Source organism: Primulina tabacum, chromosome 16, assembly GCF_025594145.1.
Source record: "Primulina tabacum isolate GXHZ01 chromosome 16, ASM2559414v2, whole genome shotgun sequence".
NCBI lineage: Eukaryota > Viridiplantae > Streptophyta > Magnoliopsida > Lamiales > Gesneriaceae > Primulina > Primulina tabacum.
The window spans coordinates 6,457,059-6,465,261 of record NC_134565.1 but is presented as its reverse complement, the minus strand read 5'-3'; the positions used below and the strand labels follow the sequence as shown (position 1 = coordinate 6,465,261).

At 35.2% G+C, this 8,203-nt stretch overlaps 1 long non-coding RNA gene across 1 annotated transcript; it reads left to right on the top strand.

Annotated features, from left to right (window-relative positions):
- Positions 1–1,268: 1,268 nt before the first annotated feature.
- On the top strand, positions 1,269–5,425 carry LOC142529967 (uncharacterized). The gene is made up of 3 exons (XR_012816000.1): positions 1,269–1,467; positions 1,620–5,059; positions 5,303–5,425. It is a non-coding gene; the product is annotated as an uncharacterized LOC142529967 (long non-coding RNA).
- Positions 5,426–8,203: the final 2,778 nt, after the last annotated feature.

Genomic DNA, 8,203 nt, shown 5'->3' with positions numbered 1-8,203 from the left:
AGAAGATGAAGACATCATTCAACCTCTTCATTTTTCTTTGAGAATAAAATTTGTAATATTTCAGTTTATATGTGTTGTAATAGTAGCTAAACAAGTTTATTCTCCTCTACAAGAAGTTATTATTTAATAATAAATTGTATGTTTGAATAAAATTATTAATGTTTACTGCCCCTCTCATTTATTATTTTTAAAATTAAACTTCTTTACTATATAATTTGAGATAGGAAACGATACAAGATTGTGTTAAGTGCTGTTGAAGGGATCTAATCAGAAACCATCTGTTGCAACTACGTGGTGAAGTTGTGGGGAGAAATCTGTAAAACCCAATGGATATAACCGAAGACATTCTGATCAAATAGGTAAAATCTTTAGTTTATTGTACGGTATAACACACACACACATATATATATGTATGTATAACTCTTATATTCATGGTATTTAGGTTAAAAACTTTATTTAGGCTAAAAACTTTTGAGCAGACTCGATAGGTAACACCATGTACCAAAAAAGAGACTCAACTAGGGGTGTCAATTCGGGTGGGTTGGCTCGGGTTGAGTAATAGTACTATTCAAAAATTGCTCAACCCGAACCTGAATCCGAATCAACTCGATCAACTCATCAACCCGTATAACCCTGATTTTGAATTTTTTAAAGAAAATTAAAAAAAATAATATTTTAATTTAAACACATAATAACTCCCTCATATATATGATTTAAATTTGAAAGTCCAATCGTAGAAAAATAAAATATATTTACTAAATCAAATAAACAAATATTTTAAAAATAAAAAATGTTCAAAATAAATATTAAATTATGAAAATTTATGATATAAATATATAATAAATATTTTTTCAGACATAAACTATATAAAAAAATGTAAGCAATATTTATTAATTATATATATTTTTTAAATTAAATTTTCGGGTCAACCCGGGTCAACCAACCCAACCCGATCATTTTTTGGGGTCAGCTATCGGATCCAACCCGATCTGACCCGAACCCGAAAATCCCAAACCCAAACCTTATTTTTTCGGGTTGAACCGTGTCGGGTTAGTGGGTCGTGTCTGATTTTGACACCTTTAGACTCAATGATGATTTTGAAATTCTTTAAATAAAGTAAAAAGCTTAAAGTAACTTTTGAAGGGCAAGAGAGAAGATTCTAAGTAAAATTAGAGTTTTGAGAATTTATAGAAATTCGTCTTTTTTTAATAAAATATTATAAAAATAATAAAATTGTTACTAAATTATGAATTTAGCCCGATAAAACATGTCCGGCTCGTAAACTTTCAAAAGCCATTTCTCTCCTTAACCTAAGCTGAACCTCAAATTGATTGAGGGGTTTTTGTATTTCACTCCATAAGATTCATTTTGATACGAAGTTTGGGGTGCAAATCGCAAACCAAGTAGAAACCCGAAACCCTATCTTGCGCTCCATTTCTATCCGAGTTGTTCTTCGATTTTTCCATGGTACGTAGTTAAAGTTTATGCCGATTTCATGCGTCCGTTCATGTTTTGAATCTAGATGAGATGAAAATATTGCAAGCTGAACCCATTATCCTACTGTTATCCCATTGGAAATCTTGATCCAAAGGGATTGAAAAATTTCGTGTCTTTTGCAGGAAACAGGGAACAAATGTCAATTTTTCAAGGGTGCTCATTTTGTCAGCTTCACTGTAATATTTGAGTATTGATTTCAAGGAGAGAACAAGCCTGTCTGAGGTACATTCAGAAATTTAGAGCTAAAATTTAATTCCCAGTTTATTTAGATGATGAAACATGATATTTATTTTCATCCCTTTTGAAATTAGGCATATAAACTAATTAAAGATAACTAATCGAAGCAGGAAATTTAGGTGGTAAGATTTCTTTTATCAGCTAATTTATTTAGGTAGTAACAAAAAGCTCACAAATGGACTTGATCCATACGTTTTTCGTTTCTTAAGTGGTGGCAACTTAATTTATGCTAATTCTTGTTTTCCTTTACTTCTCAACCATGAAGAACAATTTGGAATAAAAATTAATATTTTGTTCTGGAGTAAAATCTTTTTTGTCTATATATACTAGTGGACATACACACGTGTTGCGTGTGTAACATTCCTTTAAACTGAAGACAGTGATTAAATATAACATAAAAGCAACTCCATATAAACAATATTAGTTTTTATATATCTTTCCAAACAAAACAGAGTGAATAAATCAAACATGGAGGAAATGTATCCAAACCTATGTTGTATAGGTACAAGTACATGTATCGTATCGAATATGATAGGGATACGACGATACGACAAAATTTGAAAATACAAGATACAATACGACTAGGAATATATATATATATATATATATATATATATAATGTACAACTTCATACTAGTGATTTAAAAATAAAATAAAAAAATAATTTTTTTGCCGAAACGTATCACCCCTGTGTCTATATCGTATTTCAGTCGTGTCTAAGACATATTCTACTGTTTCAATCTACAAAAAGTTAACGATGCGGATTTTTCCGTATCCGACACGTATATCGGCATGTCATATCCGTATCCGTGTTTGATAATTTAGAAAAAAAATTTTGAGTATCCGTGTTACATAGATCAAACTATTCATCTTAAAAAATAGATATAAGAAATGAGAACAAATAATTTTGCAATATGTTAATAATATAACCAAAACGATAGAATAATTACCAAATAAATTATGTTCGCCGTTGTATTTTGGGTTGAACCGGAGAAGAAAACGTAGAGGAAACAATGTCTGAGTGCTCTGTCAACAGAACAAAGAAGCCTAGTAAATTTTTGTGATGAAATGCCCATCAACAAACTTTCTTTCTTTTATTTATTTATTTAAATTCTAGTTTATTATGTGAAAAAATGGTATATCATGGGGAAGATTAACTTGTTTCAATGACCTATATTGATTTTGAGTGTGAACTTTAATTGTTGTTTGTTCTTTAATTTCATTTCACATTACTACAACAAAATATTTGGCTGCTAACGTCGGCATTACTCCTTTCACTCTTATCCACTTACTCTTAGCATTCATGTCAGATCGAGATGACATTCTTCGACTGGCAATCAACTGTATCAAAATGGTTGAGCCTGATGTTGATTCTGTTGGTGATGCCGATGTTGTTGACATTTTGATGAACGATAATTTTAGAAAATTGAATGCCAAATCACCTAACACCGATTCACAACCTAACCCAACAGTAAGCGAAGTCATTAGAAATGCACATGTGATACGAGTGGCCTGTGGTGGTACTCTTTTGGCGGGTGAGGATTTGATTAGAAGCTTTCTAGAAAATCGAATGGTCTATGAACTTTTACAAATGGAACGTTTCAGCAGCTAAAGTGAGAGAGATGGTCAATATGAGGCAAAAAGAAAAAAGAAGTGTGAAAAGCAATTATGTAGATATGACATTTAAAAGACTAAAGAATTACGATCGGGTTGTCCAACAAGCCAGTGAGCTCAATTCTGTGGCTAGTTTGGATTAAGAAATTGAACAAATTGTTGTGGTGCTTTTTGAGAAAGACTATAAATAGTTTGGTTCTCATAATAAAATCCAATTTTGTTAAAAATGATGTGATGGAGGGATTCACACATTAATTTTCGTGGGGAATGTTCCAAGTGATTTTTGGCAACGTGAGCGTTTTTTCTTTGGACATAGAAGCCTTGTTTGCTGGAGATGCATATCGAGAGGACTTTGTGCAGAAATTAAAGCATATTCAAAATCAAGTTGAAAAACCGACAATAAACTGATTTTATTTATCGATAAGATTGATTTTTCTTGGTGATGGAAATAGATCAAGAGACGTTGCTATTGTCTTAAATCTATTGCTTCACAAAATTCATGTGTGGTTCATTAATGGCGTCACAACTGTGGAGAAATACAAGAATTATGTAGAAAAGAATGCTACATATATGAAACATTCCGCTTCATGTAGTTGATCCAAGTGTTGCTAATACAATCAACATATTAAAGGGTATGAAAGAAAAGCACGAAAGTCATCAGTTATCACATCGTATAAATTCTAGATGAAGCTCTTATAGTTACGGCTCAACTGTCAATGCGTTATATCAGAGGTATGCTTCAGATCGATATTTTAATGTCGTATTTGAATGTGTTAAAATATTGATGTGAAACATTAACATGCTGGCAGTTGGGCCACAGCTATAAGAGCTTGATCTAGAATTTTTACACGGTGATTATTTTCATACTCCTCTTTCATACCCTTCAATATGCTACTTGTATCAGAAACACTTGGATCAACTACATGGGATGTTTTTTTTTTAAAAATATATGTAGGACTCTTTTCTACATACTTCTTTTATCCCTCCACAGTTGTGGCACCACTGCACCACACCTGATTTCTCTCAAACAGTAGTCTTAAGATAAAAACAATGTCTCTTTATCTGTTTCCGTCACCAAGAATTGAATCAATCTTATCGAGAAATAAAATCAGTTTCTTGCCGGCTTTTTCAAGTTCATTTTGAATATGCTTTAATTTCTGCACAAAGTCCTCTCGATATGCATCTCCATCAAACAATGCTTGCACGTCCAAAGAAAAAAGACACATGTTGGCAAGATCACTTGCAACATTCATCAAGAACAATTTTATGTGTGAATCCCTCAACCATATCATTTTTAACAAAACTAGATTCTCCTACGAGAACCAGACTATTTCTAGCCTTTCTCAAAAACATCACAACAATTTGTTCGATTTCTTTATCTAAACTAGTCACATGATTGAGCTCACTAGATTGGTGGAGAAGATCGTGGGCTAAACTAGGGAAAATCATCGATATTTTCAAATCACCAACAAAAATTAGGAAAAATATCACAACCCATCAACTACGACAAAGAAATTTCACAATATTCTTGAAAAAATATGTAAATAAACTTAAAAAACTCTTTCAGTTGACATTGTAATCTTCGATTTTGAGATATCAATTTAGTAGTGAACTCGTGGTGGATATGGGTGATGATGGACGACAATGGTCGTGATGGCGAATTGCTGAAGATGGTCGCTGGAGTGTGGAAGAAGATGGTTTCCAAAGACTGGTATGGAGGAAAGAGATTTACGATAAAATATTATGGTATTTGAGTGAAATTTTTTAGTTTTAAACTTTAATGATTGGATTTGTAAGCAAATGTTTTCAATAATTTATTTAATAAAAGGATATTTTTGTAATTTAATGGAGAAGATTATTTTGTAAAAGCAGCCCGTCTAGATTATTTTTTGAAAGTGGGTCACGTGTTCTTTTGCTTTTTTTCCTTTTTTTCCCCTCAAATTTCCAAACTAAGACTGACAAACAAAGAAAACAAAGAAGATGAATGTCTGCACGATGAAGCTCTGGGAAGCCCAAGCCCACAAGAATGATGATAATTTAAAGTCCTTCTACATTCTGAAGCCGACCACATAGTTACAGCATCGTCCGCCGACAACTCGATATCCATCTACGATTGTGTTTCACCGTCAAATCCGCGAAGTTTCTTGATAATCATCGTGAGGGTGTCACGGTTTTGGAACTTAGTACGGATTCTACTTGCCTCGCTTCGGGTTCTCTCCACCGTACTGCTAAGCTATACTAGGTTCCTGGTGATATTCATTTTTTATTTGCTACAAGAGCAGCGCGATTGCGATTTTGTATATATTTTATTAGGAATTTGATGATTTCCAATGGGTCATTTCACTCGAAAATCTTCAAGGCTCACGTCTATGCTCTTTTGTGTTTTTATTCCTTGTTTGCCAATTTTGAATGAATAGATTGAGGCCCTTAACCTCTGATCTTTGGAACTAGTAATTATATTGAAATGAAGCTTGTTTATTGAATGCATTATGAGAGATATTTATACATGATTGCATTGTATCTTGGTATGGAGATAACAAGTTAAAAAAAAAATCCTAAAAGATAAAACATCTAAAACTTGAAAACAACCACCTAATAACTGGATAGAATCCCTACAAATAATGGTACATATTTTATTTAATTGACAAATAAAAATGGACTTCTGATTTAATCAACTCAAGTAGCTTTATCCATTCGAACAGAACTGACCATGTGTGAATCTCGATATTTCATATCTTTCTGGCTTGGTTCATTTGAAGTTCTTGGTTCGTCTGAATGTGGCGTAACATTACTGCCATCTGGAGAAACACGATCAACCTCGAGCACAAATGACAAGAATTGGGCTTTGAGTGTCGTTTCATCGAGCCAAGATGCATCAGCAGAGGAGCTTCCAGTCCACTGAACCAATAGTTCTCAGCGACCATTATTTTGACGTGAGTCCAACACTTTCTGTGGTGATGGGCTTGGGGTTGCTAGTGGGAAAGCAGGAAGCTCTGAAGTGTATGGTAGAGTTCTCTTAAACACCTTTAGGCGCGAGACATGAAAAACAGGGTATATCTGGGAGGATTTTGGTAACCGTAGTTTATATGAAACTTAACCCACCTTTACGATAACTTCGAACGGCCGATAATATCGAGGAAATAATTTATGGTTGGATCTCACAGAAATGATGGTTTGGCGGTAAGGTTGCAGGCGCAGAAGAACATGATATCCTACCTGAAAGTGCACCTCTCAATGTGAAGAATCATAATTAGTCTTTATGGTATTTTGCTGCCTCCAGCAACCTAGAGCGGAGCAATTACAAAGTATGGTCTCTGGACAATAAATTGCGGTCCACGGCCTCGAGTTTGGATGACCTCGAATAGTAAGATAAGAATCGAGGTGGGACGCGACCATATACTACTTCAAAAGGAGTAGCCCGGAGGGATGAGTGGAATCCCGTATTGTAAAAGAACTCTGCCCATGCTAGCCATGACAGCCATTTCTTCGGGAGCTCACTAAACATCTCCACCACGCAATTTATGGCCTCCCTTTGTCCATCTGACCTGAGGGTGATATGCCGAAGTGAAGCAAAGTTGTGTGCCACTAAGCAGAAGAGTTCTTTCCAGAACATACTTGTGAAGGTCATATCTCTGTCACAAACAATTGATTCCGCTAACCCATGGAGCTTGAAGACGTGTTAGAAGAATAGACGAGCAACTATGGGGGCTGTATATGGGTGTGATAGAGCCACAAAGTGTGCATATTTAGATAAGCAATCAACAACCACTACATGTAGAGAAACTGGAAAAAGCTATAACAGACCAACCGGTTTGAGGTGTTCTACTTTATTTGGAAAATAAGACAAGTGGCTAAAAAACTCTTTGAGTTGGGAGTGCGTTCATTGCCAATAGAATTTCGAGATGCGAAAGAGAATTTTCTGGTAACCTTTGTGACATGAATTGTGGACGAAAGAGACAATTGTAGCCGTCATTTAGGAGTCAGCAGAGATGAATAATTTATATTTGTACCACAAAACATCATCCTGAAATTTCCAAGGGCCGAGAGCCTCCCCTTCTCGAATTTTCTTGATGAATGGTTGTAGGTCTTAGCGAGACATGATTTCTGTTTTTAGGATATCTATCCAAGCCAGATGGGGAATACATAATGCATTGAGAGAACCCGAGGCCTCCTCGTCATGCCTGGATATGGCATCTGCTACTGTGTTTGTTCGTCCAGATTTATATTCCACGCGGTGAAACGTTGTTCAAATAAAAATTTCAGACTATAATGATCTGTTCGGACAACAAAGGAAATTCCACGGAAATATTTGTGCCAATTTTGAATTTCTTATCTAAACCGATCAATTTTCTCGTACGCTGGAAGTTTCCGATGCTAAGGAGCCAAGGCTTGGCTTTAGAATGCAATTGCTCAGTCAGCATGAGGACAACACAAACACCAGCTTCGGATGCATCACATTCCATGAAAATGGTGAGGAGAAATTTGGTAAAGTCAATACAGGTGTTGCAGACATATCTGCTTGTCATTTCTCAAAATCACGTGAAGACTCATCGGTCCAAGTGAAGGAATTCTTGCGGAGTAGATTAGGTAGTGGGGCAACGATAATTCCATAAACTTTGATGAACTTACAATAGTATCCTGCAAGTACCAAGAACCCACGAAGAGCCGAACGGTGGCAGGTCTTGGCCACGAGGAGATGGCTTTGATTTTGTCCTCGTCGACTTTAACCCTGGATTGTGTGACAACGTGTCCCAACTATGAGATCTCTGTGGTGGCAAAAACACATTTAGATTTCTTCAGGAAGAGTTTGTGTTGACGCGTAAGAGAGAATACTTCTCCAAATGTTCCAAATGAT